Below are 27705 nucleotides of genomic sequence, written 5' to 3'. Positions count from 1 at the left end.
GTCATGGACACTATCCAGAAATCACGAAAAACATCTAATCACATTTAATAGATGTCAGAAACCCATAACGTACAATTATTGGGATCTCTCCGGAATTCCTATAAATACCAGGCTCCCTGTCCTGGTCATGGTATGTTTTTATGTTCTCTTACGTTCTTTGACATCTTCACATTTACACTCTCAATTTCTCTAAATATCATAAGCCCACTCCATACATCTTAATCTAACTTAAGCATCGGAGTGGCGACGCCGGAAACCATTCCGGCTCCCCACTGACGAGTTTCCTTGTTTTTCAGTGTATAGGTTTCATCTCCAAGAAGACAAGGAACTCGCCTTCTATTTTGCTCGGGAATTCACCCACCCCCGGGTACCCATTTTATGATAATCGCATCAACGTGAAAACACCAATTGACATCCACCAACCAACTTGACATCTTAATTAATACTTAAGCCCACCGAATATAATATTTTTAAGCATTACAGATCGCCCATCACCTTCTGCAACTTATGGTGATGCGTTTCTCATCTCTTTCCCCTTTCCACAACCATCTGTGGCTTTATTCGTTCCATATAATACTTGAATAAATTCAAATGATGTAAAAATAAAAATACTTATCTTGCCTCAAAGACATGAGCCGGGTTCTTAGGATTCAGAAAATGAAATAAAGTCCGGCTTCCTCCTAGTGTCCATCTCAAGCCCAGGGGCCCGACTGCTCCAAGCCGAAATGCCAAGATATTTATTTATGTATCATACTTTAATATTTGAAGACCCATTTGCCTCTCCCCATCCATTTATAATTTTATATTCTCTCACCCTCCTCACACGTCGCCTTCCACTCCCAAACCTCACCATGTCCAGCAGCCCAGACTCCTCCACAAAGTAATTTAGATATTCCAACAAGTAAATAAATATACCTGGTCCAAACGCTTGACAAACCCGAATGAGATTTGGAGTTGATATTCCCAGGCTGAAATGCATGCTCCCCTGGCTTCTCCATCTGTGATCGAGGACCCCTTCCTGGTTCACACCGGTTGAGGCGAGGATCATAAAAAGATTTTCCGAAGTGATGAGTATAGGACCCGGTTGATAAAATAGCAAGTTCTCTCATCTCGGGAATATGAGCCGGGCTCTTAGGATTCAAAGAATAAGAGAAAGTCCAGCTTCCTTCAATTACCCATTTCAAGCTCTGCGGGCCTTGCCTTCGAGAATCTAGGGCGTGAAACTTTCTTGAGGCTAGATACCATGTGAGGGCCCGTTCCTGATTAGTATTTAATGATCATGCAATCAGGATTAATTAATATAAACAGCAAAAACGAGTTAAATTTTGCTTTTGGGCCTACCAAAAATTTGGCATGACCTCCCCATAAATCGGACATACCAGGGAAATCAAAAACTCAGACAGCAATACAATACTTGAAAATAGTATCCAATTCGACAACACACTAACCTACAGCCGCACTGGCCAGGACTAAACACATGCAAGCCGGCAAGGCTAAACACATCAACAAGCAAATCCCAAATGTCATAAAAATATCAATACAGATACACGGGGCATCTCCCCGGCAAATAAAAGACTCCAATAATAATATATAATAACTGGGAACTCACAACGACTCAATACCCTCCCTGAGCTCCACTGGCAGATGCACCACCAGAGGCAACAGAACCACCTGTATTACCTGCCATGGCAATAACAACAAAACCAAAGCAGTCCCGAGGGACAGGGGTCAAACCCCAGTACGAAGATCAAATAAATTACAGCAAAATAAATGATATGTAAAACAACTAATGCAATGCAAGTGAATGCTACCAAGGAACATCGAATATCAAAATCTGGATCCAAAGAACAATAGCTAATCTGTGGCCACCTGTGCTAGGGGGACAGTTTCAAACACTGCGCGGCCCTGCATCAGTACGCGTTAAGGGGGACAGTCTGCAGAACTGCGCGGCCCTTACGCTAGTATCAGATGTGAGAGTCAAAACACCCTCGGCTCTGATGTCTAAACAACTCATTAAAGAGTGGATAACAATCTCAAAAATAAGAGAATAATGGCTCAATATGAATGCAATGCATAATTCATAACAATCATCATATAAACATATAAACAAGCCAATACCTCAAATAGCAATTAGACATTTTACATATCCTCATAAAGGCTGTAAGATAGCGATCAATCCGTACCTTAATTGCCAAATAATTACCAGAGTAATTCTTATAAACTTGGTGCAATCCTAATTACTCCAAACCTGAGTCAATTACCATTCCATCAATCCTAACATATACTTTAACTTCCAAACAATTCAAATCTTCGATTCTAGGGTCGAAAATACCCAAATTAATATTCTAAAAAAATTCCGATAAATTCCCAAAAATATCAGAACTATTATATATTAATTCTAAGGTATTCCAAGACCCAAACATTCAATAATTCAACACCATAATTCAAAATCCCTAATATAAACATACTGAATTTTGAAAAATAATTCCATAAAAATAGGGAATTCGATCTATACCTCCAATCGGCTCAAATATAGCGCCTACAACCAACAAATAATCATATATCAATTATTTGGATTCGAATTCAACCAAAAATTCCCAAATTCAAACCCTAATTTTAAGTATACCTCAAAGTTCCGAATTCAAGGTCCAAACAACTCACACAACCTTCCTCCTAGCTCAGGCGGCGGTCGGACAGTGGCTAGGGGCGGTGAAGGCGGCCGCTGGTGCGATGGGTTTTTGAAAAGTGCGAAAAAATCTTACAAAATTGGTACTAAAAGAAATCTCTCGTCGCGAGGATTCCGGAACTACGCTCGGAATAATTTTTGGAGCAACGACGGAAGAGATATCGCCGGTCAAAGGCAACGAAAATTGAAAGAAAATGAAAGGGAAAGAAGAGCAGAGCGCACGGTCGAGAGGGAGAGATTGGGAGGAGAGAGAAATGCATGTAATAATATATTGTATGCTTTTGTGTGTGTTGTATATTTAATTGAGTTCAAACTTGACCCGGTTAATTTAATTTCAACTCCTGTGTGCCATAAAAATTAAATATGTATTTTAATATCGTCTATACACCGATATTTTCTAATACATATTTTTAACACACGATTTAATTATCTGGCTTAATTATTTTAATTCACCAATTTAAAATAATTATTATCAAATCTAGCCAAATAATAGGGTAATTAGCATTGGGTCCTTACAATTCTCCCCCACTAAATAAAGATTTCGTCCTTGAAATGGAACACACACATAATACAACATAAAAAGTGGTTTAAACATCTACCACTGATAATACACAGGATAATCAGAGTACATGGAATAATTCACTGCATTCTCAAACAAGTGAGGCCATTCTTGACGCATCTTTGCCACGATTTCCCATGTAGCTTATTTTGTCCCATGTCTACTCCACTGAACCATAACCAAAGGAATGGTCTTGCTCCGGAGTTGCTTCTCTCTACGATAAAGAATCTTCACTGGGTACTCGGCATAGCTAAGGGAACTATCCAACTCTACCTCCTTGGCCCTCAAGATATGAGATGGATCTGGCTCATACTTCTGCAACATCGATACATGAAACATATCATGTATCACAAACAAACTCTGCGGAAAGTCCAAACGATAAGCCAAAATACCAATCTTCTCAACAATCATATACGGACCAATATAACAAGGAGCTAGCTTCCCTTTACATCCAAATCTCATAGTACCACGAAACGGTGAAACTTTCAGGAAAACATAATCACCAACCTGAAATTCTAAAGGTCTACGCCTCTTGTTTGCATAACTAGCTTGGCGATCTTGGGCTGCTTTCATTCTTTAACTGATCAAGACAACTTTGTCCTTCATCTCCTGAACGAATTCAGGCATAGCCAATCGCCGTTCTCCTACTTCTTCCCAGCAAGTTGGAGATCTGCACTTTCTTCCATACAAGGCTTCAAAAGGAGTCATTCCAATCGAAGTATGGAAACTGTTATTGCAGGAGAATTCAACCAAAGATAACGATTCTTGCCAACTGCCACTGAAATCCATCACCATAGCTCTCAACATGTCTTCCAATGTTTGGATGGTTCTCTCTGACTGACCATCTATCTGTGGGTGATAGGCAGTGCTCATCGCTAACTTTGAACCCAAGGCTGATTGCAGACTAGCCCAAAATTTAGAAGTAAATCTTGGATCACGATCAGATACTATGGTTACTGGCACACCATGCAATCTCACCACATTGTCAATGTACAACTTAGCCATTTTCTTCTAAGGGCAAGTACGATCATATGGAATAAAATGGGCTGATTTCGACAATCTATCAACAATCACCCAAATAGCATCACAACCATGAACAGATCGAGGTAGGTGTGTCACGAAATCCATAGCAATGTGCTCCCAATTCCACTGTGGCACTTCCATACTGTGTAACATACCACCAGGTCTCATCCTTTTAGCTTTAACCTATTGGCAAGTCAAACATCTTGCTACAAAGTCTGAAATTTCCTTTTTCATACCTTCCCACCAAAACTGGGATCGCAAGGCATGATACATCTTTCTATTACCTGGGTGAACACTGTGTCGACTACAATGTGCTTCTCGCAAGATAGCTTCTTTCAAGTCTATCAAATTTGGAACCACAAGTCTTCCTTTAAAACGCAAAATTCCATCTGAAGTGACATCAAACTTATCTGACTGTCCTGTTTGAGACAATTCTTTCAACTTCTGAATATAAGGATCAGTCCTTTGTGCTGTTTTGATGTCAGAAACTATCTGTGGTTCAACTTGAATAGATGAAACTATAACGTAGTCACCACTAGGTTGGTAAGTCCAACCTGAAGTCCCCAAGTGCTCATGGACTTTAGAGATTGTAAGAGATGTTAACATTGCATTCTGAACTTTTCGGCTAAGAGCATCAGCAACTAGATTCATCTTACCAGGTTGATATTGAATATCACAATCAAAGTCCTTAAGCAATTTCATCCAGCGACGTTGTCTCATGTTCAGATCAGATTGTGTGAAAATATACTTAAGACTTTTGTGATCAGAATATATCACAAACTGTTCTCCGTACAGATAATGACGCCATATTTTCAATGCAAATACAATGGCACCCAACTCTAAATCATGAACTGGATATCGAGTTTCATGAGGCTTTAATTGACGTGATGCATACTCAATAACTCTCTCATGCTGCATCAAAACACATCCAAGTCCATTTAGAGAAGCATCTGTACAAATGACAAACCCACCTGAGCCCGAAGGTAAAGCTAAAACAGGGGCTATGGTTAACTTTTCTTTCAAAGTCTGAAAACTAGTTTCACACTCTCTAGTACAAACAAAAAGTCGATCTTTCTGTGTCAGTTATGTCATAGGCTTCGCTATCTTAGAAAATCCTTCGATAAATCACCTGTAATATCCAACCAATCTCAAGAAACTACGAATCTCAGAAACATTCTTGGGTGTTGTCCAATTAAGGACAACATCAATCTTACTGGGATCAATAGACACTCCTTGAGCTGATATTACATGTCCCAAAAATACAACTCTGTCTAACCAGAACTCACACTTTGAAAACTTGGCATACAACTGTGCAGTTCTGAGAGTTTGAAGAACTAACCTCAAATGATCTCTATGTTCCTTCAACGATTTTGAATAGATCAGAATGTCATCAATGAAAACGATAACAAATATGTCTATAAATTCTCAAAATATACGGTTCATCAAATCCATAAAAACCGCTGGAGCATTCGTTAACCCAAATGGCATGACGAGGAATTCATAGTGACCATATCGTGTCCGAAATGCTGTCTTTGGAATATATTCTTCACGGACTCGAAGCTAATAGTAACCAGAACGAAGATCAATTTTTGAGTACACAGATGTACCTTGCAACTGATCAAACAGATCGTCAATGCGTGGTAATGGGTATTTATTCTTTACTGTGATCTGATTTAACTGACGGTAATCAATACACATCCTCATCGATCCATCTTTATTTTTCACAAACAGTATAGGAGCTCCCCAAGGTGACATACTTGGCCTGATGTAACCTTTCTCCAGGAGATCCTGCAACTGTTCTTTTAATTCTTTCAATTCTGCTAGAGCTAATCCATAAGGTGCTTTGGAAACTGGATTTGATCCTGGCATAAAATCAATGCTAAAATCTATTTCCCTTTGAGGTGGAAAGCCTGGAATCTCTTCGGGAAATACGTCAGAAAATTCCTCAACCACTGGAATATCTAAAACCTTCAATCCCTTGTCTTGAGTAGCATCTACTGCATAGATCAAATACCCTTCATTCCCAGCAGACAATAACCCAAACATCTGCATGGCTGACACTAAAGGAATACGGGATCGAGAATCATCACCATAAAAATTCCATTTACCACCAACATACGGTCGGAATATCACTACTCCATGAAAACAGTCAACGGTAGCTCAATAGTTGGTCAAAGTATCCATTCCGATAATACAATCAAAATCAGACATACACAACTTAATCAAGTTGGTTATCATAATACTTTCATCGGAACGGATCACATAGTTTACCACTATCTCACGTGATCTCAAATACACACCGGCAGGGGTAGACACAGACACTGGATCAATCAACAAGGAAGTAGCAATCTCATGCTCAACAATAAATGCAGCAGATAGAAATGAATGAGATGCTCCTGTGTCTATCAATATACGAGCAGGATGATCAAAGATAAAACATATACCTACTATAACCCCTCCAGGTGCATCCTGATCCTGGTCGTGAGTCAATGCATGAACTCTATCCTGCTGAGGCCCTGGGAACTGCTGCTGAGAAGGACCTCTCGGTTGGGAGAAACTAGGTTGTGGCGCAAACTGAGGAGTGAAAGTTCTAGGAGCTGAAGCTCGAGGAAACTGGCTAAACTGAGAAGACCGATGCTGTTGTCCTCCCCCACTAGGACAAACCTTTGCATAATGTCCTGGTTGGCCACAAGTACGACAGACTCCCTAAACTCCTACGCACTGATCGGATGAATGCCTTCCTCCACACCTATTGTAAGACTCTCTAGGAACCCATGAAGATCCCCCACCATGAGAACTACCAGAACTAGAGGAAGTGCTAAATGACTTTTTCTTGAATTGCTTTCCCTTAGGCTTAAATCTCTGCGGCCTAGGTTGTTGAAATGATTGTTGGGGTGCAAAAGAGGTGTTTGCTGAAAATGGTGCACTGCCAGAGGGTACTTGCATCGTATACTGCGGTCGACCCCTTCTTAACCCTGCTTCCTGTCTGATGGCTTTGTCAACCGCATCAGCATAATCAACTGGGTTGCTGGCCAAGACCAAGGAGTAAAGATTCTGATTTAGTCCTTCCATAAACTTTTCAAGTTTAGCTCCATCTTTAGAAGCAATGTGTGGCACATAAGTAAACAATGAAAACAGGTTTCTAGCATACTCTACAGCACTCAAATCACCTTGAACCAGATTGAAGAACTCAGATGTTTTCTCTGCCACAAAAGAAGGTGGAGCATATTCTTGTCGGAACTAGGAGCAGAAAACATCCCAAGTATCAGGTTTACCAGCCTCAACCAGAGCTGTTTGCATAGCCTCCCACCAACGTTCAGCAGTATCTTTCAGTTGTAGAACCACCATTGTTACCCTTCGTTCAGAATTATAGTGCACCAACCCGAACAGGTTGTTCATGGCTCTCAACCAAGATTCAGCTTTTTCACTGCCTTTGTAGTGACCCTGCATAGTATCACCTACTAACTGGCAACTAATAGCATGCATTAGACTTAATACAGCAAAATAACTTAACAGAGTAAAACATGCGAAAACAAAACCATAAAATACATATCAGCTGTAATAAAATCTAGGCTTAAATCTGTAGTGATTCAACCAAATCGAAACCTTAAACAGTAAACATTATACAGCTATATCGAATCCTGCTGTATAAAAAAATCCTCAAGGCTCCTGCTCCCTAGTCCTGCCTTGAACTACCAGCTCCGTCCATCCTGCGACCTGCCCCATGGAATAGGGTGTCCAAGATAACAACTAGAACGTGAGCACTAACGCCCAGTATATAGACATGAGTAAACATATGTATATAATGCATGCAACATGATGACTGGTACAGGGTCATCTGAAAAATCATGCTCAGAACTGGCGCCATATGAGTGCTGCCACCGCACGGATCAACCTTTGGGTGCAACCACACTCGTCTAGTTCACCAGAGTAGACAAACATAAATGCCCCCGTCGTCGCGGTACTCTCAGTGACAGACTATCGAGTATAGAGCTGAGCGGCTCTATAGTCAGGTATAACAAGGTATAGGCTCAACGTGTATATGCACATAACATATGAGTATAGAAAACGGTAAATCATACATCATGCCAAATAAATGCAACATATAAACATGTATACTCGCTGGCAATCTCAGTCAATGTGTACGTACCTCTAGGCTAGTTTAAGTAAAGTAGGATCCTAGGTTCCAAGACTATATTTAAAAGTTCACCGTATCACTACATAAATTCTATAAGCCTTAACTAAGCTAATAAGTACTCCCAAAACTTAAATAGATTCCCGAACCATACCTTCGTCCGTAGTTAGCCCTTTGGAGTCGCTAGTCTCGGATGACTATAACCACACCTTGGTTATTCCAGAACTTCTATTATAACAGATAGGGCCCTCAAGTGTATATCTCACACTATATAACTGAAGAAAGAAACTTGGGAATTCGTATTTAGAAATGAATCTGAGAAGCCCTATTTATAGGCAAAATTCCCGGCCAGGATCGGAACTTCCGATTTCAGGATCGGAGCTTCCGATCCAGCTCATTGCATGCATGTGTGACACATTAGGATCGGAACTTCCGATCGGGCGATCGGAGCTTCCGATCTGCTTTACGTTCAACACTTGTCAAAACTCGCGGCTGAGTCATCGAGCATTACTAGCAGCTGGAGATCGGAACGTCCATTCCAGGATCGGAGCTTCCGATCTCTGTGCTTCCGATGAGGTTCCGAAGTGGCTAGGATCCGAGCTTCCGATCTGGGTTCGGAGCTTCCGATCCGGCCCAAAGTCAAAAGCCCATATTCTCTTTCGAAGTACAATAACACTCCGAAATTGATTAATTATCAACCCTTAATCATGTTTATCATATTATTATCTTAAAATGGAATCTGGGTTACTACATTCTCCCCACCTTTAGATATTTCGTCCGCGAAATAACATCTAAAGACAAATCAAGATAACAATATGAAACGTTCAAACCATGTTTTATTACAACAACTGTAATTACAACTACATGGTAATCAAAAATACAAAGCAAACAACTCAGGATATTCTGCTTGCATACGATTCTCAGTTTCCCAAGTTGCTTCTTCAACGCCTCGCGCTGCCACTGTACCATCACAAGTGGTATAGTCTTGTTCCGAAGAACTTTCTCCTTCCTGTCTAGGATACAGATTGGTCGTTCAACAAAAGACAGATCTGGCTCTAGCTGAATATCAGTAGACTGAATCACATGAGATTCATCAGCTATATACTGTCGAAGTAACGACACATGAAAAACATTATGTATACTGGAAAGATTTGGCGGTAAAGCCAAACGATATGCAACATCTCCGATCTTCTCCAGTATCTGGAAAGGCCCAATGAAACGAGGAGACAACTTGCCTTTCATGCCGAATCTCATCACCTTCCTGAAAGGTGATACTTGAAGGAACACATATTCACCAGGCTCAAACTGAAGTGGCCTGCGACGAATATTAGCATAACTGGCTTGTCTATCTTGAGCAACTTTGATCCTATGCTTGATCAAATCTACCTTGTCTACAATCTGCTGCACCAATTCAGGACCCTCGACATGCCGTTCCCCGACTTCATCCCAGAATAACAGAGTACGACATTGTCGACCGTACAATGCTTCGAAAGGTGCCATATCAATACTACGATGATAACTGTTATTGTAAGCAAATTCGATCAAAGGTAACTGATCCTGCCAAGATAAGCCAAAATCCATAACAAAAGAACGTAGCATATCATCCAATGTACGAATCGTCCGCTCTGACTGTCCGTCAGTCTCCGGATGATATGCAGTGCTCAAACTCAGAGTGGTACCCAACGCCTGCTGAAAACTACCCCAAAAACGTGAGGTAAATCGCGGGTCTCTATCACTAACTATGCTCACTGAAATCCCATGTAATCGCACTATCTCCTGGACATATAAGCGTGCCATGCGATCATAAGAATACTCCCAATTATAAGGAATAAAGCGTGCTGATTTCGTCAAACGGTCAACAACGACCCAGATAGCATCACACTGACGTGACGTCATAGGAAAGTGGGTAACAAAGTCCATAGTCACGTGCTCCCACTTCCATTCGGGAATCTCAAAATTTTGCAATAATCCACCTGGCCATCGATGTTCAGCCTTGACCTGTTGACATACCAAACATCTCAAAACAAATTGATACACACTCCTCTTCATCCCTTTCCACCAGAATCTAGTTCGCAAGTCCTTATACATTTCATGCTACCAGGATGAACTGATAATCGACTCCTGTGAGCTTGAGAAAGAATATTATTCCTGAGCTCCGCATCATTAGGTACAACCACTCGATTAGATAGGCACAATAAACCATCTGCCTGAAAATGGAATCCAGATGTATTAACTCCATTGGCTAGACATGCCAAACGCTGAGTCTTAACATCAGATATCTGAGCATCTCTAATCCGAGAATACAATGCTGGCTCAGATAGAATAGTATACAAACAAATCCCATTCCTCCCTTTCTTGTGCTTGAGCGTAAAACTCAATGAACAGCACTCTTGAATCATATGAGATACTTCACTAGTCTGAAGTGCAGAAAGTCTCACCTGCCGACTCAAGGCATCAGCAGTAAGATTAACAAAACCTGGATGATATTTGATTTCACAATCATAATCTTTCAGAAGATCCAGCCAGCGTCTCTGTCGCATATTCAACTCCGCCTGACTGAATAAATACTTCAAACTCTTGTGATCCGTGAACATCTCAAATTTCTCGCCATAAAGATAATGCCTCCAAATCTTGAGCGCAAATACAATGGCGGCTAACTCGAGATCATGTACTGGATAATTACTTTCATGCGTCTTCAACTGTGCATAGGCAATAACATGTCCATGCTGTGTCAGAACACATCCTAACCCCTGACCAGAGGCATCAGTATAGACAACATAACCTCCTGATCTAGAGGGTAGAGCTAGCACAGGTGCAGTAGTAAGACGTCTACGCAGCTCGTGAAATGACTCCTCACAATCCGAGGACCATATAAAGGAAACATCTTTCCGAGTAAGCTGAGTCAAAGTCCTGGCCAACTGTGAAAAATTCTCGATGAACCAACGGTATATCCCGCTAGACCCAAGAAACTACGAATCTCAGCAATCGTCGTCGGACGAGACCAGTTCAGCACTGCCTCTATCTTACTAGGATCAACAGATATCCCTTCATTAGAAATCACATGACCGAGAAACACTACCCGATCAAGCCAGAATTCACACTTGCTCAATTTCGCATACAGCTGCTTATCTCGTAACGTCTGTAAAACAATCCTTAGATGTTGTGCATGCTCATCCTTGTCATGAGAATAGACAAGAATATCATCTATGAAGACGATGACAAATCTATCCAGATACTCTCGAAATACCTGATTCATCAGATTCATAAAGACTGCCGGTGCATTCGTCAAACCAAATGGCATAACCAGAAATTCATAATGCCCGTATCTGGTCCTAAAAGCAGTCGTAGAAATATTTGAGTCTCGTACCCGCATCTGGTGGTATCCAGATCTCAGATCTATCTTCGAGTAAACAGAAGTACCCTGTAGTTGATCGAATAGATCATCAATCCGCGACAAAGGATACTTATTCTTGATGGTGACACGATTCAACTGCCTGTAATCAATACATAATCGCATCGATCCATCCTTCTTCTTGACAAATAAAACAGGTGCTCCCCACGGAGAAACACTCGGACGAATATATCCCTTATCAAGCAGATCCTGTAACTGCTGTTTCAATTCCCTCATCTCTGATGGTGCCAGATGATAAGGTGCTCGGGATATAGGCGTAGTTCCTGGTACTAGATCAATACCAAATTCAACCTCTCGAACCGGAGGAAAACCAGGAATTTCATCAGGGAATACATCAGGAAACTCACTGACTACCGGTAACTGATCAATACCCGTACTACTCATGGACATATCAACTGCATAGATAAGGTAGCCCTCCCCACCTGACTCTAAGACATGACATGCCTTCAGAGCCGAAACAAGTGGCATCGGAGGTCGCGCACCCTCACCATAAAAATACCAGCTTTCACCCTTAGCAGGATGAAACTGTATCAGACGCTGATAACAATCCACAGTAGCGTGATACAAAGTCAGCATATCTATTCCCAAGATACAGTCAAAATCTGTCATCGCTAATATCATCAAATTAGCTGCTAACACATTACCCTCAAACTCCAGAAGGCAACCCATCACTAGACGCTTAGTTACTATCTCTTGCTCCAACGGAGTAGATACAACTAAATCCATATCTAATGATACATAAGGTAATCTATGTCTCTTAACAAAGCAACTAGAAATAAAGGAATGCGATGCTCCAGTATCAATTAATACAAGTGCAGGAATACCACATAACAAAAAGGTACCTGCCAACATGCGATCGCTTCCCTCTGTAGCCTGCTCCTGAGACAGAGCAAACATCTGCCCTTGAGTCTGGGAACGATAACCAGAAGAACTCTATGGTGCTGGCTGCTGACGTGGAAAAGTAGAAGCCTGAGATCCAACCTGTGATCCCGATCCACTAGCAGAACCCATACGCTGAGGACAATCCCTCCGCAGATGTCCCTGCTGACCGCAAATATAACAAGCACCAGTAGCTCTTCGACATGATGCTACAGGATGCTTCCCTCCACAATAACTACAAAAATCCTCCTTCTTCTTCTTCTTCCCAAAACGGAACATACCTCATGAACCACGAGATCCAGATGAAGTAGTAGGAGTAGAAGAAGACGTAGGTACAGATTGCACAAAAGATTGAGCTCGAGGCTCAAAAGATCCACTAGGCTGTCCTGGCATCATCAACTGTGCCCGCCTGTTGCTAGTCTCCACAAGACGACAACGGTTCACCAAAGTCTCAAAAGATACCGGGTCATCACAGACGACAACCTGAGAGTAGATATCTTGGTTCAAACCTTGTAGAAAGATATCATACTTTGATTCATCACTCTCATTAATATGAGGACTGAAAGGTAGCAGATCAAGAAATCGTTGCTGATATTGATCAATAGTCATTGATCCTTGCCTCAGAGTAAGCAACTCCATAGATCGTGCTTGGCAAACAGCTGGAGGAAAATACAATTTCTGGAACTCCCGACAGAAATCCCCCCAAGTCACCTGTCCTCTCTCAGTACGTGCCTGAGCAGCTTTGGCATCCCACCAAAAACGTGCTCGATCCTCTAGAACGAATTCTAGAACTTCCAGTTTCTGATCCTCAGTACAATCGAAAGCTCGGAAAGTACTCTCGAGTTTAGACATCCAGCTTCTAGCTTGTTCAGGATTCTCGCCTCCCACCAAGGGTTTCGATCCTACTTGCATGAACTTATTGATAGAGTAGCGACGTCTATCCTCATGATGACGATGTTGATCATCATGATGGCGATGATGACGATGATGATGACCACCTCCCTGGCCAACACTACCGTGACTCTCGTCAGCCATATCCTGAAAAGAATTGCACATTAAAATCCCAAATGCGCAAGAATTACTAGACTAAATCCCAAGTACTAATCCCAAAATCTAAGCATGCTCTGATACCAAAAATGTAGTGACCCTGCATGGTATCACCTACTAACTGGAAACTAATAGCATGCATTAGACTTAATACAGCAAAATAACTTAACAGAGTAAAACATGCGGAAACAAAACCATAAAATACATATCAGCTGTAATAAAATCCAGGCTTAAATCTGTAGTGATACATCCAAATCGAAACCTTAAACAGTAAACATTATACAGCTATATCGAATCCTGTTGTATAAAAAAATCCTCAAGGCTCCTGCTTCCTAGTCCTGCCTTGAACTACCAGCTCCGTCCATCCTGCGACCTGTCCCATGGAATAGGGTGTCCAAGATAACAACTAGGACGTGAGCACTAACGCCCAGTACATAGACATGAGTAAACATATGTATATAATGCATGAAACATGATGACTGGTACAGGGTCATCTGAAAAATCATGCTCAGAACCGGCGCCACATGAGTGCTGCCACCGCACGGATCAACCTCTGGGTGCAACCACACTCATCTAGTACACCAGAGTAGACAGACATAAATGCCCCCGCTGTCGCGGTACTCTTAGTGACAGACTATCGAGTATAGAGCTGAGCGGCTCTATAGTCAGGTATAACAAGGTATAGGCTCAACGTGTATATGCACATGACATATGAGTATAGAAAACGGTAAATCATACATCATGCCAAATAAATGCAACATATAAACATGTATACTCGCTGGCAATCTCAGTCAATGTGTACGTACCTCTAGGCTAGTTTAAGTAAAGTAGGATCCTAGGTTCCAAGCCTATATTCAAAAGTTCACCGTATCACTACATAAATTCTATAAACCTTAACTAAGCTAATAAGTACTCCCAAAACTTAAATAGATTCCCGAACCATACCTTCGTCCGTAGTTAGCTCTTTGGAGTCGCTAGTCCCGGATGACTATAACCACACCTTGATTATTCCAGAACTTCTATTATAATCGATAGGGCCCTCAAGTGTATATCTCACACTATATAACTGAAGAAAAAAACTCGGGAATTCGTATTTAGAAATGAATTTGAGAAGCCCTATTTATAGGCAAAATTCCCGGCCAGGATCGGAACTTCCGATTTCAGGATCGGAGCTTCCGATCCAGCTCATTGCATGCATGTGTGACACGTCGGGATCGGAACTTTCGATCGGGTGATCGGAGCTTCCGATCTGCTCTACGTTCAACACTTGTCAAAACTCGCGGCTGAGTCATCGAGCATTACTGGCAGCTGGAGATCGGAACGTCCGTTCCAGGATCGGAGCTTCCGATCTCTGTGCTTCCGATGAGGTTCCGAAGTGGCTAGGATCGGAGCTTTCGATCTGGGTTCGGAGCTTCCGATCCGGCCCAAAGTCAAAAGCCCATATTCTCTTCCGAAGTCCAATAACACTCCGAAATTGATTAATTACCAACCCTTAATTATGTTTATTATATTATTATCTTAAAATGGAATATGGGTTACTACAGCCTTCATCTCCACTGAAGGTGGGTGGATTCAATCTTTGAAATCCAGCGACCACCAACTCCATTTCATCAACTTGATTGCCCAGCTGGTCCACTTCAGCATCAATATCATTTATTACATTTCTTGCAGGACGACCACGTTTCCCACGCAAGACTCCATCAAGACCAACCTCATTCTGACCGCCAGATTCTTGGACAACATTCTTTCCTTTTCCACCTCGAAGTCTAGGGGCCATCTAAAGAAATCCAAGGTCAAATCTTTAGGAAAAAAGATAGCACAAGATGATAACGTAATTCTAGGCAAACGATCTTAACTAAAAGTCAAAGCCTAGTTAACTACTAACTCTAAAGCAAATCATTCAAGTAACAAATAACAGATAAGAGAAAGTAGTCAAAAAATACGCAATCATCTTCATTTTTGCCTAAACTCAAGTGTACTAGACTCTATTTCGAGCATATCCCAGTTTATGCTCTAATACCAAATGTGAGGGCCCATTCCTGATTAGTATTTAATAATCATGCAATCAGGATTAATTAATGTAAACAGCAAAAACGAGTTAAAATTTTGCTTTCGGGCCTACCAAAAATTCGGCATGACCTCCCCGTAAATCGGACATATCAGGGAAATCAAAAACTCAGACAGCAATACAATACTCGAAAATAGTGTCCAATTCGACAACACACAAACCTACAGCCGCACTGGCCAGGACTAAACACATGCAAGCTGGCAAGGCTAAACACATCAACAAGCAAATCCCAAACGTCGTAAAAATATCAACACAGATACACGGGGCATCTCCCCGGCAAATAAAAGACTCCAATAATAATATATAATAACTGGGAACTCACAACGACTCAATACCCTCCCTGGGCTCCACTGGCAGATGCACCACCAGAGGCAACAGAACCACCTGTATTACCTGCCAAGGCAATAACAACAAAACCACAGCAGTCCCGAGGGACAGGTGTAACACCCGGTATTTTAAATACGTAAATCCGCATGCATAATTAGGATATTTAATTATTTAAATTTTAGATTTATGGGTTAAATAATTATGTGAATTATTTGTGCATGATTTAATTTATTTTTAAGTATTTAACCCATAATTAGTGATTTTTACGATTTTTTAGTATTTTAATTGTTTTGATCGCGTAGACGAGACCGTGGACGGACGAGATGACAATTTTCTAGCCAATTTATTCCATGAGTATTTTTAGAGCCCAAAAATATTATTTTGAGTTTTATTTCCTCAAAAATTTTAGTATTTAATTTTATATAATTTTAGGAGTCCGTTTTTATTCAAAATAAGCCAAAATAATGACTTTTTATTATCTTTAAAATTTCCCTAAATTAATATTTCGGGATTTTTATATTTTTAAATTTTGTTATCAGATTTCTTTTCTTAATTAGATTTTTAAGTTATATATTTTATATATTAAAATCCTTATTAATATATTTAATTTCCTAAAAACCTATTTTATTAAAAACTTAACCTAATCTACCCAAACCCCACAACCGATTCCCTTCACTCAGCCGCCTCACCCCACCATCTTCATCATCTTCCTCGGCCAGACATCTCCAAGAAGGTTTCATAGCCGAGTTCCTTCGAAACTTCGAGTGTTCGTCGTCCCGTCGTCCCGGAAACGTTCTACGTACGTTGCTCAATCGATTTCTTCGGTGCAAGGCATGATTCTTTCCCTATTTTTCGTGCCTATCAGATATTTTAGTGTGTGTATTGTGTATGCATCAAAAACTTTCAAGAATTTCCAGAAAAGTTTCGGCTTTCATGAAATTTGTGGCTTGTAGTGTGAGTTTGATTGTCATGCTCATGTTTCTTAGCCATGGTTGTGTCTAGGCTGCTGGTCAAGGTCCCTAGGAGGTATAAGGTGAGTCTAGGCGCAATTGGCTTGGATGGTTCAAGCCAAAAGTGCCTAGAATTGGAGCTAGTTCGATCGGGCTCCCTTGGTGCGCAGATTAGGGTTTTGAGAAAGGGGGGCTCGGCGAGGAGGTCCAGGCTGCATGGGGCTGGGGGCTGGGGCAGGTCAGGTCTGCCCAAACGTGGGCTACGTCTAGGCGGTGGCACTCCGGCCAGGGGCGGCCGGAGCAGGCCGGCAGCAGCCACGGAGTGGCTGCTGCTCACGGCCGCAGCCGAGAAGGGGATAGGGCGACGGGTCTTAGGGTTTTCAGTTGGGTCCAGGTCGGGTATGTGGTCCGGGTCGGGTCAGTAGGGTAGTGGGTTGGGTTAAGTTGGTCCGGGTCTGGGTTTGGTGGGCCGGGCTCGAGTTTTTTTATTTTTAAAGTTTTTTATGAATTAATTGGTTTTTGGGCCAATTAATTAGAAATAAAATTATTTGGACTCCCAAATAATTTTATTTGGGCTTTTAAAATTTTAATTAAGTTAGTCCATTAATTTTATGGGCTTTTGAGCCCATAAAAGTTATTGGGCCAGTCTTTGGGCTTTTGGGCCCATTGGGCCAGGTTAAGTTGTTATTGGGCCTAGAATGTTTTATTGGGCTTTAATAAATTTATTTGGGCTTAGAACAATTTTATTGGGCTTAAGTATGTTAATGAACCAGTCTCAGTGTTAATGGGCCAGATTTAAGAAATTGGGCGTGAGTGTTAGGACCAGCAGTCCAGTACAATCCATGAGAAATTTGCATGTGTCCTGAATATATATTTAATTATTTTATGCATTGAAGTTATTTTAACATTTATATGATAGTATGAAATTAAATTAAATATATATGAAGGACACACATTTTTATTTAAGTACATGCATTCATGAAATAATTTTATGCATAATTAAATGTTTAAGGTTGAGCAAAAGAAAATATTTTAGGTTGGAAGTTGAAGTAGTGTGACAATTTAAGGGGGATTCGTCCCCATATGTGAACTATTGAAGGGCAGTTTACTGCCAATTTAAGAGGTGATTCGTCACCGCCACGTACGTTGGTTTCCACGCTGATCAGTATTTAATGTATGATTTAAGGTTACACTACGGATACAACCATGCGATGTTAGAAAATTAATTTCTCAACAATGTTTATGTATTATGTTATTTTAAGTTATGTTATGTTATGATATTTTTAAGCATGCTCATTCATGTATATGTTATGTATTAGTATTTAATTGTTTTAAATTATTTTAAACCCTTGTTATGTTAGCATGTTGGGCCTCTAGGCTCACTACACTGGTATGGTGCAGGTGAGTTCGTAGAGGAGGATGTAACTCCTACCGGCGGCGAGGACATATGAGCGAACATGCAGTGACCCCGTGACCGTGATAGATGTCTGAGTCACATTGCATGTTTTAATTATGTCAGCATGTTACACTTTTTAATTATGTTTCAGTGGTTGTGGTTTTGAATATTTTATTGAATATTGTCGGTGCATGCAAACTTTAATCATTTTATTTATGCAGTATTTTTTTAATTAAATGTTTGACTCAGATATTTATTTTATTTAAAGAATGCAATTTTTATTTAAGTTATTTATTTATTTATTTAAAATCTTTTTATTTTGTGCATGTATGTATGGGCATATATGTGCATATTTTATTTAGTAAGTATATATAAAAAAAAAAAAAATTCGCATATTTATTTATTAATTATAGAGTTAGGGTCGTTTCAGTTGGTATCAGAGCACGGTCCTTGGAGGGGTCATTACTGCTATGCGAGCTCAGAAATCCACGCTACCGGTCTGTAAGTTTTAAGTGTTTATAGTATGATTTAATTCTTTGGATTTAAGTTAGCATTACTTTTAAACCACTTAGTTATGCATGGCGATTTACGTAAAGAAATATGTGGTGGTGCAGAATGCCTCCCAGACCGATGAACAGACGTGGGGGATCTCCACCTACACCTACACCTACACCTCCACCTCCACCTCCACCTCTGCAGAACCCTCTAGCAGCATTGGAGCAGGCCAATGCGAATATGATGGCAGGGATTACTGCTCTGTTAGAGCAGCAGGCTACTCGCCCTAGGTTGTCCCATGAGGAGGACGTTGCTGAGAGGTTCCAGAAGAAGGGACCCAAGGAGTTTGTTGGTACCACCGATCCTTTGGTGGCTGAGGGATGGATTCGATCTCTGGAGTCCATCTTTGCTTATATGGGGATCACAGATACCGACAGGGTGAACTGTGCGACGTACATGCTGAGGGGTGACGCAGCTCTTTGGTGGGAGGGTGCTGCCAGGGGAGTTCACCTTCCTACACTGACATGGACAGAGTTTAGGCGTATCTTATACGCCAAGTACTTCACTGAGGATGTGCGCAGTCGCATAATCCGGGAGTTTATGAGTCTCCGTCAGGGGGACAAGACAGTGGTCGAGTATGTGAGACAGTTCGAGAGGGGCTGTCGCTTTGTGCCTCTGATTTCAGATAGTCCACCAGAGAAGTTGAGGCAGTTTGTGGAGGGTTTGAAGGCGGATATCAAGCATGATGTTCGCATGGCAGACGTCCTTACTTATGAGTCTGCAGTCAGTAGAGCCTTGCGTTCCGAGGAGGGTCGGAGAGAGATCCAGAGGGAGCAGCAGGGGAAGAGGCAGTTTCAGGCTGGGTATCAGCGACCATCTTCGCAGCCTCCTGCAAAGAAGCAGTTTACAGGGCCGGTTAAGGGCCCGAATCCACAGCAGAGGCCACACCAGCAGAGGGGCGGGGCCCCTAATGCCATAAGTTATCCTACTTGCCCGAAGTGTCAGAAGATGCATTCGGGACCTTGTCTATTGGGAGCAGGAGTTTGCTACCACTGTAGGGAGCCAGGGCATCAGATAGCTAACTGCCCGAGGAAGAAAAACACCGTTGGTAGAGTGTTTGTGATGCAGGCCGAGGAGGTAGATCCAGACACCTCCTTGATCACCGGTATATCTTACCCCTAACATTTTAATAATTTTCCTTTGGTTAAAATTTCATCTTTATTTTGGAATTGTTGTTATTTGGGTTATTTAACTGCATGTTAGAATAGTAAGCATGTTTTACTTGTGATTAGAATTAAGAATTAGTAGTGACTCGTTGGGGAAAATTTGGTAGTGGTATGAAATTGTTGGGAATTTTCTGCGTGCAGGGAGAATTCTAGTTGGAGGCAACTCCACGTTTGCGTTGCTAGATTCAGGGGCTACGCATTCATTTATCTCCCTGGAGTTTATCAGGCGGGTAGGCATCACACCTGAGAGTATTGACAGTGGGTATGATGTTACTATGCCGTCAGGGCAGATTATTTCTACCTCGAAGGTTATTTGAGGACTGGAGTTGGAGCTGCAGGGACACTCCATTCGAGCAGATGTGGTGGTTTTGCCATTGAGTGGATTCGATTTGATTTTGGGTATGGACTGGTTGACAGTCAATGGAGCTTCGATTGATTTTCGTCGGAGATCAGTGTCAGTGAGACCTACAGTAGGCGACCCGTTCACTTTTCATGCATCTCAGAGCAGTGATATTCCTCAAGTGATATCTCTTATCCAGGCGAGGAAGTTGTTGAGACGGGGTTGCCAGGGGTTTCTAGCGAGCATCGTCACGACTTCAGAGCCGTCTAGCAGATCATTATCAAAGATAGAGGTGGTTCGTGACTTTCCGGATGTCTTTCCGGAGGATGTTGCAGGAATTCCACCAGTGAGAGATGTGGAGTTCAGCATCGACTTGGTGCCAGACACCGTGCCTATCTCTAAGGCACCGTACAGACTTGCTCCTACCGAGATGAAAGAGTTGAAGGAGCAGATTCAGGAGTTGTTAGAGAAAGGCTTTGTTCGTCCTAGCTTTTCTCCATGGGGGGCTCCGGTGTTATTTGTGAAGAAGAAGGATGGCAGTATGAGACTGTGCATCGATTACCGAGAGCTCAACAGGGTCACAGTGAAGAACAAGTATCCATTGCCGAGGATAGAGGATTTATTTGACCAGTTGCAGGGAGCTTCGGTGTTCTCCAAGATCGACCTGTGATCTGGTTATCATCAGTTGCGTGTTAGAGATACAGATGTGTCCAAGACTGCTTTCAGGACACGATATGGGCATTACGAGTTCTTAGTGATGCCATTTGGGATGACCAATGCTCCAGCGGTTTTCATGGATCTCATGAACCGAGTCTTTCAGCCGTATCTAGATCAGTTCATCATAGTCTTCATAGATGATATCTTGATCTATTCTAGGAGCATCGAGGAGCATAGACAGCATCTTCAGATAGACTTGCAGACCTTGAGGGAGCATCATTTGTATGCCAAGTTCAGCAAGTTCGAGTTCTGGCTTGAGCAGGTGGCATTTCTTGGCCACATTATTTCGAGATATGGGATTGCAGTTGATCAGTCGAAGGTTGAGGCAGTGCAGAATTGGGGTATTCCGAAGAATGCTTCGGAGATTCGCAGTTTCTTGGGTTTGGCAGGGTATTATAGGAAGTTCATCAAGGGTTTTTCCTCTATTACAGTACCCTTGACTTCCTTAACCAAGAAGAATGCGAAGTTTATCTGGAGTTCAGACTGTCAGAGGAGCTTCGATCAGCTGAAGGAAGCACTCACTACTGCACCGGTGTTAGCAGTGACAGTACCACACGAGGAGTTAGTGGTGTACATCGACGCGTCTAAGCTGGGTTTAGGCGCAGTACTTATACAGTGTGACAAGGTTATTGCGTATGCATCGAGGCAGCTGAAGGTTCATGAGCAGAATTATCCGACGCATGACTTGGAGTTGGCAGCAGTGGTTTTCGCTTTGAAAATCTGGAGGCACTATCTGTATGGCGAGAAGTGCAAGATTTTCACAGACCACAAGAGTCTCAAGTACTTCTTCACACAGAAGGAGTTGAACATGAGACAGCGCCGATGGTTGGAGTTGGTGAAAGATTATGACTGTGACATTAGCTACCATCCGGGTAAAGCTAATGTAGTAGCAGATGCTTTGAGTCGGAAGTCGTCAGTGGTCTCATATTTGACTGTACAGTTACCACTACAGAGCAAGATTCAGAGATTTGACTTGGAGTGTTATCCGAGTGGTCATGCACCGAGCTTGTCAGTGTTGACGGTGCAGCCAGTTCTGCGAGATCGGATTAGGGATGGACAATCTACTGATGAGGAGTTGCAGCGATGGAGACAGAGAGATGAGGTTAGGGGTAACCTCTTGTATACAGTGGTGGATGGCATCGTTCAGTACCGTGGTAGGATGTGGGTACCGAACGTCGATCAGTTGAGAGCTGAGATTTTAGCAGAGGCTCACACATCTCCGTACTCCATTCACCCCGGAAGTACGAAGATGTACAAAGATTTGCAGCTATTGTATTGGTGGCCCGGGATGAAGAGTGACATCGGAAGAATGGTGTCAGAGTGCTTGACTTGTCAGCAAGTCAAGGCAGAGCATCAGCGTCCAGCAGGACTTCTTAGACCTCTTCCTATTCCGGAATGGAAATGGGAGAATATTACGATGGACTTTGTGGTTGGCTTACCGAGGAGTGCCAGAGGTTGCACAGCGATTTGGGTGATTGTGGATAGACTCACCAAGTCAGCTCATTTCTTGCCGGTGAGGACTACTTATTCTTTGACACAGTATGCAGAGCTTTACATTAGAGAGATTGTTAGACTGCATGGCATACCAGTGTCTATTGTGTCAGACAGAGATCCGAGATTCACATCTGCGTTTTGGAAGAGTCTGCACACAGCTTTGGGGACTAGGCTTTTGTTCAGCACAGCATTCCATCCCCAGACAGATGGTCAGTCTGAGAGGGTGATCCAGGTTCTCGAGGATCTTCTGAGAGCTTGTGTCATTGATTTTCGGGCTCTTGGGAGACTAGACTGCCATTAGTGGAGTTTACCTATAACAACAGTTTTCAGTCGTCTATAGGTATGGCTTCTTATGCAGTATTGTATGGGAGGAGATGCAGATCTCCTGTGCATTGGGATGAGGTTGGTGAGCGAATTTTACTGGGTCCTGAGATTGTGCAGCAGACAGCTGACATTGTGACTCAGATTCGAGATCGGATGAGGACTGCTCAGAGTCGTCAGAAGAGTTATGCAGATACCAGACGACGAGATTTGGAGTTCGCTGTAGGTGATCACGTATTCTTGAACGTGTCACCTATGAAGGGAGTAGAGCGTTTTGGCCGGAGAGGCAAGCTTAATCCGAGGTATATAGGGCCATTCGAAATCTTGGAGAGAGTTGGCACGTTGGACTACCGTTTAGCTCTACCACTAGGGCTAGCGGCAGTGCACAACGTTTTCCATGTATCCATGCTTCGGAGATATGTCTCTAACCCGTCGCATGTGTTGGATTTCGAGCCCTTGCAGTTGCCACCAGATCTAGTTTATGAGGAGAGGCCAGTGCGGATCTTGGCTAGGGAGGAGCGGAGGCTTAGGACGCGGGTCATACCGATGGTCAGAGTCCAGTGGCTGAATCACTCAGAGGAGGAAGCTACTTGGGAGACCGAGGCAGATATGAGGACTCGCTACCCGGAGTTGTTCGGGTAAGTACTTTAAATTTCGAGGACGAAATTCAATTTAAGGGGGGGAGAATTGTAACACCCGGTATTTTAAATACGTAAATCCGCATGCATAATTAGGATATTTAATTATTTAAATTTTAGATTTATGGGTTAAATAATTATGTGAATTATTTGTGCATGATTTAATTTATTTTTAAGCATTTAACCCATAATTAGTGATTTTTACGATTTTTTAGTATTTTAATTGTTTTGATCACGTAGACGAGACCGTGGACGGACGAGATGACAATTTTCTAGCCAATTTATTCCATGAGTATTTTTAGAGCCCAAAAATATTATTTTCAGTTTTATTTCCTCAAAAATTTTAGTATTTAATTTTATATAATTTTAGGAGTCCGTTTTTATTCAAAATAAGCCAAAATAATGACTTTTTATTATCTTTAAAATTTCCCTAAATTAATATTTCGGGATTTTTATATTTTTAAATTTTGTTATCAGATTTTTTTTCTTAATTAGATTTTTAAGTTATATATTTTATATATTAAAATCCTTATTAATATATTTAATTTCCTAAAAACCTATTTTATTAAAAACTTAACCTAATCTACCCAAACCCCACAACCGATTCCCTTCACTCAGCCGCCTCACCCCACCATCTTCATCATCTTCCTCGGCCAGACATCTCCAAGAAGGTTTCATAGTCGAGTTCCTTCGAAACTTCGAGTGTTCGTCGTCCCGTTGTCCCGGAAACGTTCTACGTACGTTGCTCAATCGATTTATTCGGTGCAAGGCATGATTCTTTCCCTATTTTTCGTGCCTATCAGATATTTTAGTGTGTGTATTGTGTATGCATCAAAAACTTTCAAGAATTTCCAGAAAAGTTTCGGCTTTCATGAAATTTGTGGCTTGTAGTGTGAGTTTGATTGCCATGCTCATGTTTCTTAGCCATGGTTGTGTCTAGGCTGCTGGTCAAGGTCCCTAGGAGGTATAAGGTGAGTCTAGGCTCGATTGGCTCGGATGGTTCAAGCCAAAAGTGCCTAGAATTGGAGCTGGTTCGATCGGGCTCCCTTGGTGCGCAGATTAGGGTTTTGAGAAGGGAGGGCTCGGCGAGGAGGTCCAGGCTGCATGGGGCTGGGGCAGGTCAGGTCCGCCCAGACGTGGGCTACGTCTGGGCGGCGGCGCTCCGGCCAGGGGCGGCCGGAGCAGGCTCCGTGGCTGCTGCTCACGGCCGCAGCCGAGAAGGGGATAGGGCGACGGGTCTTAGGGTTTTCAGTTGGGTCCGGGTTGGGTCAGTAGGGTAGTGGGTCGGGTTAAGTTGGTCCGAGTCTGGGTTTGGTGGGCCGGGCTCGAGTTTTTTTATTTTTAAAGTATTTTATGAATTAATTGGTTTTTGGGTCAATTAATTAGAAATAAAATTATTTGGACTCCCAAATAATTTTATTTGAGCTTTTAAAATTTTAATTAAGTTAGTCCATTAATTTTATGGGCTTTTGAGCCCATAAAAGTTATTGAGCCAGTCTTTGGGCTTTTGGGCCCATTGGGCCAGGTTAAGTTGTTATTGGGCCTAGAATGTTTTAATGGGCTTTAATAAATTTATTTGGGCTTAGAACAATTTTATTGGGCTTAAGTATGTTAATGGGCCAGTCTCAGTGTTAATGGGCCAGATTTAAGAAATTGGACTTGAGTGTTAGGACCAGCAGTCCAGTACAATCCATGAGAAATTTGCATGTGTCCTGAATATATATTTAATTATTTTATGCATTGAAGTTATTTTAATATTTATATGATAGTAAGAAATTAAATTAAATATATATGAAGGACACACATTTTTATTTAAGTACATGCATTCATGAAATAATTTTATGCATAATTAAATGTTTAAGGTTGAGCAAAAGAAAATATTTTAGGTTGGAAGTTGAAGTAGTGTAACAATTTAAGGGGGATTCGTCCCCATATGTGAACTATTGAAGGGCAGTTTACTGCCAATTTAAGAGGTGATTCGTCACCGCCACGTACGTTGGTTTCCACGCTGATCAGTATTTAATGTATGATTTAAGGTTATACTACGGATACAACCATGCGATGTTAGAAAATTAATTGCTCAACAATGTTTATGTATTATGTTATTTTAAGTTATGTTATGTTATGATATTTTTAAGCATGCTCATTCATGTATATGTTATGTATTAGTATTTAATTGTTTTAAATTATTTTAAACCCTTGTTATGTTAGCATGTTGGGCCTCTAGGCTCACTACACTGGTATGGTGCAGGTGAGTTCGTAGAGGAGGATGTAACTCCTACCGACGGCGAGGACATATGAGCGGACATGCAGTGACCCCGTGACCGTGATAGATGTCTGAGTCACATTGCATGTTTTAATTATGTCAGCATGTTACACTTTTTAATTATGTTTCAGTGGTTGTGGTTTTGAATATTTTATTGAATATTGTCGGTGCATGCAAACTTTAATCATTTTATTTATGCAGTATTTTTTTAATTAAATGTTTGACTCAGATATTTATTTTATTTAAAGAATGCAATTTTTATTTAAGTTATTTATTTATTTATTTAAAATCTTTTTATTTTGTGCATGTATGTATGGGCATATATGTGCATATTTTATTTAGTAAGTATATATAAAAAAAAAAAATTCCGCATATTTATTTATTAATTATAGAGTTAGGGTCGTTTCAACAGGGGTCAAACCCCAGTACGAAGATCAAATAAATTACAGCAAAATAAATGATATGTAAAACAACTAATGCAATGCAAGTGAATGGTACCAAGGAACATCGGATATCAAAATCTGGATCCAAAGAACAATAGCTAATCTGTGGCCACCTGTGCTAGGGGACAGTTTCAAACACTGCGCGGTCCTGCATCAGTACGCGTCAAGGGGGACAGTCTGTAGAACTGCGCAGCCCTTACGCTAGTATCAGAGGTGAGAGTCAAAACACCCTCGGCTCTGATGTCTAAACAACTCATTATAGAGTGAATGACAATCTCAGAAATAAGAGAATAATGGTTCAATATGAATGCAATGCATAATTCATAACAATCATCATATAAACATATAAACAAGCCAATACCTCAAATAGCAATTAGACATTTTACATATCCTCATAAAGGCTGTAAGATAGCGATCAATCCGTACCTTAATTGCCAAATAATTACCAGAGTAATTCTTACAAACTTGGTGCAATCCTAATTACTCCAAACCTGAGTCAATTACCATTCCATCAATCCTAACATATACTTTAACTTCCAAACAATTCAAATATTCGATTCTAGGGTCGAAAATACCCAAATTAATATTCTGAAAAATTCCGATAAATTCCCAAAAATACCAGAACTATTATATATTAATTTTAAGGTATTCCAAGACCCAAACATTCAATAATTCAACACCAAATTCGAAAATCTCTAATATACACATACTGAATTTTTTAAAATAATTCCATAAAAATAGGGAATTCGATCTATACCTCCAATCGGCTCAAATATAGCACTTACAACCAACAAATAATCATATATCAATTATTTGGATTTGAATTCAACCAAAAATTCCCAAATTCAAACCCTAATTCAAAATATACCTCAAAGTTTCGAATTCAAGGTCCAAACAACTCACACAACCTTCCTCCTAGCTCAGGCGGCGGTCGGACGGCGGCTAGGGGCGGCGAAGGCGGCGGCTGGTGCGATGGGTTTTCGAAAAGTGCGAGAAAAGCTTACAAAATTGGTACTAAAATAAATCTCTCGTCACGAGGATTCCGGAACTACGCTCGGAATAATTTTTGGAGCAACGACGGAAGAGATATCGCCAGTCAAAGGCAACGAAAATTGAAAGAAAATGAAAGGGAAAGAAGAGCAGAGCGCACGGTCGAGAGGGAGAGATTGGGAGGAGAGAGAAATGAATGTAATAATATATTGTATGCTTTTGTGTGTGTTGTATATTTAATTGAGTCCAAACTTGACCCGGTTAATTTAATTCCAACTCCTGTGTGCCATAAA

At 41.3% G+C, this 27705-nt stretch overlaps 2 long non-coding RNA genes across 4 annotated transcripts; both read right to left on the bottom strand.

The window, feature by feature from the left end:
* Positions 1–27705, bottom strand: LOC140893680 (uncharacterized). 3 transcript variants are annotated; one of them, XR_012153289.1, is made up of 3 exons: positions 26478–26994; positions 16132–16202; positions 1–1680 (listed from the first exon to the last, which is right to left on the bottom strand). It is a non-coding gene; the product is annotated as an uncharacterized lncRNA (long non-coding RNA). The 3 variants fall into 3 exon arrangements; XR_012153283.1 differs by lacking the exon at positions 1–1680 and adding an exon at positions 27180–27705 and having other exon boundaries at positions 15906–16202; positions 26478–26913; XR_012153277.1 differs by lacking the exon at positions 1–1680 and having other exon boundaries at positions 15906–16202.
* On the bottom strand, positions 1717–3178 carry LOC140893668 (uncharacterized). Its single transcript, XR_012153266.1, has 3 exons — positions 2627–3178; positions 2516–2539; positions 1717–2248 (listed from the first exon to the last, which is right to left on the bottom strand). It is a non-coding gene; the product is annotated as an uncharacterized lncRNA (long non-coding RNA).

The sequence above is a fragment of the Henckelia pumila genome, chromosome 1 (assembly GCF_033568475.1).
Source record: "Henckelia pumila isolate YLH828 chromosome 1, ASM3356847v2, whole genome shotgun sequence".
Classification (NCBI taxonomy): domain Eukaryota; kingdom Viridiplantae; phylum Streptophyta; class Magnoliopsida; order Lamiales; family Gesneriaceae; genus Henckelia; species Henckelia pumila.
Note: the sequence above shows the minus strand (reverse complement) of the source record. Positions and strands in the feature narration are given on the sequence as shown.